General features: G+C 44.2%; 1 long non-coding RNA gene across 7 annotated transcripts in view; it reads right to left on the bottom strand.

The window, feature by feature from the left end:
• The window catches only part of LOC134345128 (uncharacterized), a 149,398-nt gene that overhangs the window by 13,065 nt on the left and 123,801 nt on the right, over nucleotides 1–12,532 (bottom strand). For 4 of the 7 annotated variants that reach the window (XR_010017607.1, XR_010017611.1, XR_010017608.1 and 1 more), the window contains 3 exons: nucleotides 11,468–11,665; nucleotides 9,832–10,062; nucleotides 6,454–6,645 (listed from right to left, as the gene is read on the bottom strand). This is a non-coding gene — a long non-coding RNA (uncharacterized LOC134345128). Of the gene's footprint in view, nucleotides 1–6,453; nucleotides 6,646–7,353; nucleotides 9,419–9,831; nucleotides 10,063–11,467; nucleotides 11,666–12,532 lie in introns of those variants that run through there. The other 3 variants (XR_010017609.1, XR_010017613.1, XR_010017610.1) reach the window with 3 other exon arrangements.

Raw genomic sequence — 12,532 nt, 5'->3', positions numbered from 1 at the left:
TGTCTCTTCCAGAGCCAGTCCTGTTGGGTGCAATTTTCATTGGTTCTATTGTGTTTGTTGGATTTGCTGTGTATACCCGCGAGAAAATGAATCTCAGGGCTCTATATGGTGAGATATATGTACTTTGATAATACATTTACTTTGAACGTTGATATATTTTCCCTCTTAATCCCATTCTCCCGCCTCTTTACTGTAACTTTAATTAAGAACCTACCAACCTCCACTTTAAATATCCCCAATGACTTGGCCTCTGTGGTGAGAAATTTCACAGGTATATCACACTCTAGTTTAAGAAATTGCTCCTCATCTCACTAAGCAGGAAAGGGTTCAGGAATTATTTACAAAGATGGAAGTTGGTTTATTATTGTCAGTTGTATTGAGGTACAACAGAAAGCTTGTCTAGCATAACCTTCATACAGATCACAAACGAGAAAATCTGCAGATGCTGGAAATCTGCTGGGGTCATATACTGTGTCTGGTATTACTGGTGTGGTGTTCTGTATATTGGAGACTGCTTTGCTAAGCGCCTACGCTCCATCCGCCAGAAGAGGCAGGATCTCCCAGTGGCAACCCATTGTAATTCCACTTCCCATTCCAATATGTCAACCCATGGTGTCCCCTACTGTCGCAATGAGGCCACTCTCAGGTTGGAGGAACAATATATTATTTTCTGTTTGGGTAGCCTCCAACCTGATAGCATGAACATCGATTTCTTAAACTCCCAGTAATGCCCCCCACCTCCTCCTCCACCATTCTCCATCCCCTTTTCCCTCTCTCACCTTATCTCTTTGTCTTCCCATCGCCTCCCTCTGGTGCTCCTCCCCCCACCCTTTTCTTTCTTCCATGGCCTTCTGTCCTCTCCCATTAGACTCCCCCTTCTCCAGCCCTGTATCTCTTTCACCAATCAACTTCCCAGCTCTTTACTTCATCGCTCCCCCTCCTATCTCACATATCACCTTGTGATTCTCTCTCCCTGCCCCACATACCTTTTAAAACTACTCCTCAGCTTTTTATCTCCAGTCCTACCAAAGGGTCTCAACCCGAAACATCGACTGAACTTTTCTCCACAGATGCTGCCTTGCCTGCTGAGATCCTTCAGCATTTTGTGTGTGTTGCTTTCGTACGGATAATTTCTTTACAGCCATGCATTAGAATAGTACAAGTGAAAACAATAGCAGAATGCAGAGTAAAATGCTAGAGGAGCTCTACAGATCAGATAGCGTTGAGGGAGGAGAATGGCGTGGCCCTTCAGGACTGGAAAGGAAGGGGGAAGAATCCCGAATAAGAAGGTTGTGGAGAGAGGATGGAGTAGAACTTGGGGGAGGGGTGGGGGACGGGAAGCAGAATGAAGTGTATCAGAGAAAGTGAAGTACAGGCAGACAATGAGGTGCGAGGCCATGAAAAAATTGGTTTGTGAGGTCACAAGGCCATCATATTGACAAGGAAACTATTTAATAATTTTAAAACCGTGGAAGAGAAGCTGTCCTTGATCCTGGTGGTATGTACTTGCAGGCATTTGTATCTTCTGCCCGATGAGAGGAGAGTGAAGAGGGAATGTACAGGGTGGGTGGGGGGCTCTTTGACTATGATGTCTACTTCATGTGATTATGTTGAAGGGACCAGAGGGCTAGAGCTTTGAAACTGGATAGTCTGGAACAGAGAGAGCTGAGAAATGATCTTAGAAAGGTTTATAAATTCCTGAGGGGCTTGGATAACTGAACAGTCAGTATCTTTTTCCCAGTGTAGGAGAGTCTACATGTAGAAGGCATAGGAGAGAGCATAAGTTTGAGAGGGCCAACTTTTCACACAGCGAGTGGTGGACTGATGGAACAAGCTGAAGTGGAAATACGGTGGACGAGTACAACTACGACATGTATAATGCAGTTAAACCGGTTCATGGATAGGAAATATTTAGGGGATACAAGTCAAATACAGGGAAGGAGCAGCTCAGGCAGACAACTTGAATGGAATTCAGTTCATGAACAGAAACTGCTACGAAAAGTACTGGATACAGCCCAGTCCATCACAGGAAAACTCCTCACCACCATTAAGCACCTCTACAAGGAGTGCTGCCACAAGAAAGCAGCATCCATCATCAAGGACCCCCACCACCCAGGCCATGCTCTCTTATCGCTGTTACCATCAGGAAGAAGATACAGGAACCTTAGGTCCCACACCACCAGCTTCTGGAACAGTTAGTACCCCTCAACCATCAGGCTGTGAAACCAGCGTGGATAATTTTACTCACCTCAACACTGTAATGATTCCACAACCTATAAGCTTACATTTAAGGAACCTACAATTCACATTCTCAGTATTATCTATTATTTATTATTATTATAAATAAGTTCTGGGCTTCCCCCAGCACATCCTCACACTATGTTATCTATTGACATAAACACACTACTGGGCCACACATGCAAATAATGCCAATCGGATCTGTGTAATTCTTTGGCTTGAATTTTGAGATTTGAACTTGCACAAATGATTTGTTACTTAGCGGAACAGAAAGAACATTCTGTGGGTGAGAAAGAGATTCCCAGATGGTATGTTGCCTTCCTGGTGCCAGGGTCTGGGACATCACAGTTTGAGTCCTCAGCATCCTCGAGTGGGAGGGTTAACAGCCAGAGGTCATGGTAGCCATATAGGTACCCACGACATGGGCAGGATGAGTGATGAGGTTCTACATAGGGATTTTAGGGAGTTAGGTGCTCAGGTAAAGGGCAGGACCTCCAGGGTTGTGATCTAGGATTGCTACCTGTACTGCATGCTAGTGAGGACAGAAGTAGGAAGAGCAAACAGTTTAACACCTGGCTAAGGAGTTGGTGTAGGAGGGAGGGCATAAGATTTTTGGATCATCTTTCAGGGAAGGTGGGGCCTGTACAGAAGGGATGGTTTGCACCTGAACTGGAGGGGGAACTAATATCTTAGCAGGGAGATTTGCCAATGCTGCACGGTGGGATTTAAACTAGAATTGCAGGGGGAGGGGAACCAGAGTGCCTGACAAGTTAGTGGACAGGTTGTGAAGACAGATGTTGGTAAGATCTCAGACAAAGTCAGGAATTAAAAGGTTGAGTATGGGGCAACTGGTGTCCTGCCCTGCATATATTTCAATGCAAAAAGTATTGTAGGAAAAGGGGATGAGCTCAGGGCATGGATTAACACCTGGGATTATGACATTGTAGCTATTAGTGAGATGGTTGCTGGAGGGACAGGACTGGCAGATCAAAGTTCCAGGGTCCCGTTGCTTTAGATGTGACAGCGGGAGGGATTAACGGAGGAGGGGTGGCATTACTCGTCAGGGTAAATGAATCTGCAGTGCTCCGACAGGACAGACTGGAGAACTCATCTAGTGAGGCTTTATGGATAGAGCTGAGTATTGAGAAACTTATGACCACATTATTGGGGTCATATTACAGATCACCAACAGTCCGAGGGATTTAGAGGAACAAATTTAGAGAGAGACCACAGACTATTGCAAAAAACATCGGTCATTATAATAGGTGATTTTAACTTTCCACATATTGGCTGGGAATCCCATACTGTAAATGGACTAAATGGGATAGAGTTTGTCAAATGTGTTCAGGAAAGTTTCCTTCATCAGTACGTAGAAATCCTAATAAGATCATGTGATCCTGGATCTGCTATTAGGGAATGAGACCAGGCAGGTGACAGAAGTTTGTGTTAGTGACCACAATGCCATTAGTTTCCAAGTAAATATGCTAAAAGATGGGTCTGGTTGGCGGGTTGAGATTCTAAATAGGAGAAAGGCCAATTTTGATGGTATCCGAAATAATCTGGCAAGTGTGGATTGAGACAGGCTGTTTTCTGGCAAAGGTGTACTTGGAAAGTGGGAGGCCTTCAAAAATGAAATTTTGAGAATACAAGACTTATATGTGCCTGTCAGAATAAAAGGTAAGATAACAAGTGTAAGGAACCTTGCTTTTCAAGATATATTAAGGCCCTGGTAAAGAGAAAAAAGGAGGTGCATAGTGGGTATAGGCAAGGAGGAACAAATGAAGTGCTTGTGCAGTATAAGAAATGCAAGAGAACACATTAGAAAGAAATCAGGAGGGCTAAATGGAGGCATGAATTTGCTCTAGCAGACAAGGTGAAGGAGAATACTAAGGGATTCTACAGATATGTTAAAAACAAAAGGATTGCAAGGGACAAAGTTGATCCACTGGAAGACCAGATTTGTCATTCCTGTGTGGAGCCAAAACAGATGAGCAAGATCTTAAACATATTTTGCATCAGTTTTTATTCAGAGACTAGCCAGAGGATTGGACAATAGGCAATGTTGTTGCTCTGTTTTTTAAAAAAAGGCTCTAAACATAAACCAGGAAATGATAGGCTGGTGAGTCTGTCATCGGTTGTGGGAAAGTTATTGGAAGTTATTCTAAGGGACTGGATATATAAGTATTTGGATAGACATGGACTGATTAAGGATAGTCTGCATGACTCTGTGCATGGTAGATCATATCTAAATAATCTTATAGAGTTTTTCGAGGAAGTTGCCAGGATAGTTGATGAAGGCAAGGTGGTGAATGTTGTCTACATGGACTTTAGCAAGGCTTTTGACAAGGTCCCACATGGGCGGTTGGTTAAGATGAACCAGTCACTCAACAATCAAGATGAGTTAGTAAATTGGATTATATACTGGATTTGTGGGAGAAGCCAGGGAGTGGTTGTATAGGGTTGCCTATCTGACTGGAGGCCTGTGACTAGTGGTGTGCTGCAGGGATTGGTGCTGGGTCCTTTGTTGTTTGTCATCTATTGTCAATGATCTGGAAGATAATTTGGTTAACTAGATAAGCAGTTTCATGCGTTACACCACCTTTGGGGATGTAGTGGACAGTGAGGAAGGCTATCATGCATGCAGTGGGATCTGTATCAGCTGGAAAATGGGCTGAAAATGGGAGATGGAATTTAATGCAGACAAGTGAAAGGATTTGCACTTCGGTAGGACCAACCAGGGTAGGTCTTACGCTGTGAATGGTAGGTTACTGAGAAGTGTAGTAGAGCAAAAAAGAACTGGGAATACAGGTCCATAATTTGTTGAAAGTAGTGTCAAGAAATCTTTTGGCACATTGGCCTTCATAAGTCAATGTACTGAATACAGGAGATGAGATGTTAATTGTTGAAGTTGTGTAAGATGTCGGCGTGGCCTGATTAGTAATATTTTGTGGAGTTTTGCTCACCTCCCTACAGGAAAAATATAAACAAGATTGAAAGAGTACAGAGAAAATTTACAAGGGTGTTGCCTGGTCTGGAGGACCTGAGTTATAAGGAAAGATTGAATAGGTTAGGACTGTTTTCCTTTGAATGTAGAAGATTGAGAGGAAATTTAATCAAGGTTTATGAAACTTTGAGGAGTATAGTTAGGGTAAATGCAAGCTGGCTATTTCCACTGAGGTTAGGTGGGACTACAACTGGAGGTCATGGGTCAAGGTTGAAAGATGAGAAGTTTGAGAGGAACATGAGAGGAAACTTCTTCACTCAGAATCGTGAGTGTCGAATGAGCTCTTTGCACAAGTGGTGCCTGCATTTTTGGGGATATAAGTCAAATGCAGGGAAATAGGACAGCTCATGTCGACAACAGGAATGGAGTTCAGCTGATGGGCAGAAAATCTAACCAGAAGTACTGGATATGGCCCAGTCCATCACAGGAAAAATCTTCCCTACCTTTGAGCATATCTACATGTCACAAGAAAGCAGTATCCATCAATATGGATCCCCATCACCCGGGCCAAGCTCTCTTCTACTACAGCCATCGGAAAGGAGATACAACAGTGATCGGTCCCACACCACCGGCATCAGGAACAATTACCCCACCTTCACTCAGCTCATCACTGAACTGATTCCACAAACTATGGAATCACTTTTGAGAAACCTTCAACTCATGTTCTGAATATTATTTATTGCTTATTTATTATTATTATTTATCTCTTTTTGTATTTGCACCTTTTGTCGTCTTTTACACTTTGGTTGTTAGTCTCTGTTTATGTGTAGCTTATCAATGATTCTATTGTATTTCTTTGTTCCTGTGGAAGCCTGCAACAAAAAATCTTAAGGTAGTCTTGCAAGACCATGGATCTGCACCTGGAAAGTCTTCACTCTCCAGGGCGCAGGCCTGGGCAAGGTTGTATGGAAGACCAGCAGTTGACCATGCTGCAAGTCTCCTCTCTCCACGACACCGATGTTGTCCAAGGGAAGGGCATTAGGACCCAAACAGCTTGGCACCAGTGTCGTCGCAGAGCAATGTGTGGTAAAGTGCCTTGCTCAAGGACACAACACGTTGCCTCGGCTGGGGCTTGAACTCACAACCTTCAGGTCGCTAGTCCAATGCCTTAACCACTTGGCCACGTGCCCATCACCCCGAGATAGTATATGGTAACATATATATACTTTGATAATAAAATTACTTCAAGTCAACTTGTTTGGCATGGACTGTTTAATAATTATATGACTCTATGATAAACACTATTCCGACCAGTTATTGCCATGTTTTAATTATTCTTGGTCTGTAGGCATTGTTAGCCAGGGTCCATTCACTGTACTTTCCCACTTGCTCTCCATCCTTTAAGCTTGGTGCATCTGCAGAAATGGATACAGCTGCAGATTAGGTAATAATGCTTTTTCTCCCTGAAGGAAATGAGTAGGACAAATGTGATTATTATGTCACTCTTACATCTGTAGAATGTTACAAAACCTTTGACGTTCCAGATTTAGACAATTAAATGTAAATTCCCTGGTCACAATGGTGGGATTGAATCCATATCACTAATTATCTGGATTCTAGTCCTGTAACTTAACCACCATACAACAGTACCCCATTCAAGTAGAACAAATTCTTCCTGATTATGGTACTGCACAAAAATCTGAGGCACATATATTTTTAGGGTGCCTAAGGCAGTACTGTAGTAATTTTATGTATTGCACTGTACTAACGCTATGAGTGATGGTAAACCTGACTCTGATATGGGTCCCTATTCTGGACTGAGAGTAGGAAGGGGACAGGGAGAGGGGAATCATGGTTGCAAAAAGGGGGAGAGAGGAAGGAGCGGGAAACACCGAAGAGATATACTGTAATAATCAATTAAGCAATTGTCTGGAATCAAATAATCTTACCAACTGTCTCAAGGCTAGTTGTGTCTTCGCCCATGCCACCCACCACCCTGATACCTTCTCTGGCACCTGTCCCACACCCCTCCCGCAGTGCTCCACCCTCACCATTCCCAACAACCTTTGCTCCCACCAGATTTACAAACTGGCTTTCCGCTCCACATTGACAAATAGAGTAGTGTGCAAAAGTCTTGGGCAGTAGGTATAGAAACATAGAAACATAGAAAATAGGTGCAGGAGTAGGCCATTCGGCCCTTCGAGCCTGCACTGCCATTTATTATGATCATGGCTGATCATCCAACTCAGAACCCCGCCCCAGCCTTCCCTCCATACCCCCTGACCCCCGTAGCCACAAGGGCCATATCTAACTCCCTCTTAAATATAGCCAATGAACTGGCCTCAACAGTTTCCTGTGGCAGAGAATTCCACAGATTCACCACTCTCTGTGTGAAGAAGTTTTTCCTAATCTCGGTCCTAAAAGGCTTCCCCTCTATCCTCAAACTGTGGCCCCTCGTTCTGGATATAAATGTACATTGGACTTCTGCATGGTGTTGAGAATAGCTGCCTCAGACAACCTAGGTAGATGGTAGAATGATGCACAGCTGCCACTGATATCTCTTGCTTTGAAGATAAAGATTAATTTCATCATACTATCTCATTTATACCCAGTGGCCACACATTATTTGGTACCTCCTGTGTCCAATAAAGTGGCCACTGGGTGTATGTTCATGGACTTCTGCTGCTGTGGCCCAGTGACTTCAAGATTTAATGTGTTGTGCATTTAGAGATGCTCTTCTGCACATCACTGTTGTAACACATGGTTATTTGAGTTACTGTCACTTTCCTATCAGCTTGAACCAGTCTGACCATTAACAAGGCACTTTCACCCACAAAACTTTTTTTTATCTTTTTTGCAGCATTTTCTGTAAAGCCTAGAGACTGTTCTGCATGAAAATTCTGGTATATCAACGCTTTCTGAGTTACTCAAAGCACCCCATCTGGCACCAACAATCATTCCATGGTCAAAACCACTTGGATCACATTTTTTCCCCATTCTGATGTTTGTTCTGAACAACAAATGAACCTTTTAACCATGTCTGCTTGCTTTTCTGAGTTACTGCCACATGATTGGCTGATTAGATAGTTGCATAAACAAAGAAGTACAGGTGTACCTAATAAAGTGGCCACTCAATGTATTTTTAAGCCTTTTGTTTTTCTGATGTGCACACAGAGGGAAAATACAAAAATCAGGCCACACAAGATTGTGCAATGAACAATCAGATAACGAGACCAATCTTAATTAGCGGAGACTTCATAAAGGCAAGGCAGTGGAAAAGCACACTGAGAGCAGACACAGAGACTTACACTGCTCCATTGCCTTGTACTGTAGATAGTTTAAGAGTTTCAATTTGCCCGAAACTTTTCACCTCAGGAAGCCAGATGGGACTTGACAGGCATGAGAACATCTGCAGATGCTGGAAATCCAGAGCAACACACACAAAATGCCAGAGGAACTCAGCAGGCCAAACCCAGTACTGATGAAGGGTCTCGGCTTGAAACATCGACTGTTTACACTTTTCCATAGACGTTGCCAAGCCAGCTGAGCTCCTCCAGCGCTTTGTGTCAGAACTTGACAGACCTTTCTCTGGTCGTGATGCAGGTGATCGCTACAGTGATGCATTGGGCAGTTATGACGATCTGTTATAGACCGTTCCTCTCTGTTTCAGTGCAGCTTCCATACCATGCAGTGACGCAGCATGTTTGGATGCTTTCTACTGCACATCCGTAGTTGGCCATCAGCGTAGGTGTGCTTAGTTCATCTCTCTTCAGCCTCTTTGGAAAGTAGAGGCATTGGTGAGCTTTCCTGATCAAGTAGGATGTCCTCAGGGATGATGAGAGTTTGCGTGTGAGATGCTCTCTAGGAGTTTGAAACTGCTCGCAATTTCCACTGCTATGTCACTTACGTTATGAGGGGTGTGAGTGGGGCAAGTTCTCTGAAGTGGATAACAATCTGCTTTGCCTTGTTGGCATTGAGGAAGAGGTTAAAAGCCTGTATCCAGGCCTGGAGCTCTTCCACCTCCTCCCTGTAGGCCGTCTCATTGTTGTTGGTGCTGAGCCGCACCACTGTCATGTAATCGGTGAACTTGGGTGTTTGGCCATGAAGTCATGTGTGAGCAGGGCGAACCCTTGGCGTGCCGATCAATGGTCAGTCCTGAAACTCTGAGAATGGGTCCTACTCCTGCAGAGAACCGTAGTCAGCGGGTAATTCCAGGTCAGGGTCTTCAAAAGAACCCTGAAAGGGGGAAAATAAAGATGTTAAAGATGGAAATAGAGCTGCTTCTGAAGATGCAAACAAAGGAGTCGCCGTTTAGTGCCATCTTAACTCCGCCTCCGTCTCCCTCTAAGCATCCTTCTCCAGATGTGTAAGGACCGTATGTAGAGCAGTGGCTATTGCGTCATCCGTTGATTGGCTGTGCCGGTAGGTAAATTGTAGGTGGTCCAGTCTGGGTGGTAGCAAGCTGCAGATGTAATCCTTGACCAGCCCCTCAAAGCATTTGCTTATTATTGAGGTGAGTGTGACAGGACGCCAGTCGTTCAGACATGTTACCATAGTCTTTTTTGGTACAGGGACAATGGTGGATAAATTGAAGCAGGAGGGCACCCTGCACTGGGAGAGGGAGAGAGTAAAAATGCCTGTAAACACACCTGCCAGTTGTGCCACGCACATCCTGAGTACTCGCCCTGGGACGCCGCCTGGTCCCGCAGCTTTGCGATTGTCCACTCGTTGGAAACGCCTGTGTGCCTCAGCGATGACCAGGTTGTAGCGGTGGCTTTCCTCGGAGGCTCGCGACGTCGAACCGAGCGTAAAAGCGATTGAGCTCATCTGGGAGAGAGGCCCAGAAAAGTGATGCTAGGCACAGGGGTGTTACTCTGGATCTAATGAGTACACAACAAAATCACAATAAGATAAAGAACACGATAATACAAAGTACACAATAAATATAATACATCCATGAAGTAATCCTAACCACAGGAGAGTCTGTACATAAGGTGACTCCAATGGGAAATGATAAATTAGTGGTGGTGGGGTACTGCTTGAGTGCAGCGTAGGTTCACGAGGTTAATTCCCGGGATGACGGGACTGTCATATGTTGAAAGATTGGAGCGACTGGGCTTGTATACACTGGAATTTAGAAGAATGAGAGGGGATCTGATTGAAACATATAAGATTATTAAGGGATTGGATACGCTAGAGGCAGGAAACATGTTCCCGATGTTGGGGGAGTCCAGAACCAGAGGCCACAGTTTACGAATAAGGGGTAGACAATTTAGAACGGAGTTGAAGAAAAACTTTTTCACACAGAGAGTTGTGGATCTGTGGAATGCTCTGCCTCGGAAGGCTGTGGAGGCCAATTCTCTGGATTCTTTCAAGAAAGAGTTAGATAGAGCTCTTAAAGATAGTGGAGTGAAGGGATATGGGGAGAAGGCAGGAAAAGGGTACTGATTGTGGATGATCAGCCATGATCACAGTGAATGGTGGTGCTGGCTCGAAGGGCTGAATGGCCTACTCCTGCACCTATTGTCTATTGCTTGGGTTTTTGAGTCTGGTAGTGCTGTTTTGGATGCCACATAGTCTCCTTCCTGATGGGAATGGGAAAACTAATCTACCGGCAGGGTAAGTGAGATCCTCCATGAAATTGCTGGCTTTTTTTCTGGAACCTTTCTCTATATACGCCCTTGATGGCAGGTAGGCTGATACCAGAGATACGTTGGGCAGCTTTGACCACCCATTGTGGAGCCTTCCCGTCCGTCACGGTGCAGTTACCGTACAATGCAGTGATGCAGCATGTTAGGATGCTCTCTGCAGAAGGTTGTGAGTATTGACGTGTGCAGTCCAGCTCTCTTCAGTCTGCTCAAGAAGTAAAGATGTTAATGAGCTTGCTTGATTGTATAAAAACTCATTCAGCTCAGTGACATCCTCCCATCCTTAACACAGAAGGCACGGGCACAACCCATATGCCAGCAGCAGTGTTTGACCTATAACAGCTTTGTAGAAACAATGAGTGTCTCAGTTCAGGAACAATTAAGTTTGGGTATTGAATGTAGCGCTTGGCCAGAACCGCCCACAGGCTGTAAATAAATGAAACAGAAATAGTCCAACATTCATGAGAAACTCAGCTTGAACAAAGTATTATATTCTTCATAAGTGATGCTGGGCATCAGGCAGAATACTTGGCAAACCCGTCCATGGTTCTTGTGACTTCTGAAATCAAAATAGGTTAAACAGTTGTTACCCTTCAACCACGAGGCTCCTGAACCAGTGAGGAAAAAGTTCACTCACCTCAACACAGAACCTGCAGACTCACTTTCAAGGACTCCACAACTTATGCTTTCAGTATAATTTATTATTTATTTATCAGGGAGTTTTTTTTTGTATTTGGACAGGTTGTCTTCTTTTGCACATCGGTCATTTGGCAGTCTTGGCTTGTGTGCAGTTCTTCTTTAATTATATTGTGTTTCATAGTTCTACTGAAAATGCCTGGAAGAAAATAAATCACAGGGTAATATATTATAGAACATAGAACATATAACAATACAGAGCAGGAACAGGGCATTCGGCCCATAGTTGTGCCGAACCAGATAAAGAGCAAATCAAAGACACCCAAATTCTAATCCCTCCTACCTACACCATGACCATATCCCTCCATCCTCCTTATAACCTCGTGGCTATCCAAATGTCTCTTAAAAGCCTCTAATATATTTGTCTCTACCACTATTCTAGGCGGTGCATTCCAAGCATCTACCACTCTCTGAATTAAAAAGCTTACTCCTCACATCCCCCTTAAACCTACCCTGTCTCACCTTCAATGCATGCACCTCTGGCATTAGACCTTTCAACTTCGGGAAACAGATACTCTCTGTCCACTCTGTCTATGCCTCGCATTATCTTGTAAACCTCTGACGCTTCAAAGAAAACAACCCAAGTTTATCCAGCTGCTTGAAATAGCACATGCCCTCTAAACAAGGCAGCATCCTGGTAAAAACTCCTCTGCACTCTCTCCAAAGCCTCAACATCCTTCCTATAGTAGAGTGGCCAGAACTGTATGCAGTACTCCAGATGTGGCCCAACCAGAGTTTTATAAAGTTGCAACATTACTTCCTACAAAGCGAAACCCAATAGTATGAATGGCAGCAATGCTTCACTACCAGATGAACTCGACGCCTTCTATGCACACTTTGAAAGGGAAAACACATCTACAGCTGTGAAGATCCCTACTGCACCTAATGACCCTGTGATCTCTGTCTCAGAGGCCAATACTAGACTGTCTTTAAAGAGAGTGAACCCTCGCAAGGCAGAAGGTCCTGAAAAAGTACCTGCTATGGCTATAAGAAGCTGTGCCAACCA

Source organism: Mobula hypostoma, chromosome 4 (assembly GCF_963921235.1).
Source record: "Mobula hypostoma chromosome 4, sMobHyp1.1, whole genome shotgun sequence".
NCBI classification, from domain to species: domain Eukaryota; kingdom Metazoa; phylum Chordata; class Chondrichthyes; order Myliobatiformes; family Myliobatidae; genus Mobula; species Mobula hypostoma.
Note: the sequence above shows the minus strand (reverse complement) of the source record. Positions and strands in the feature narration are given on the sequence as shown.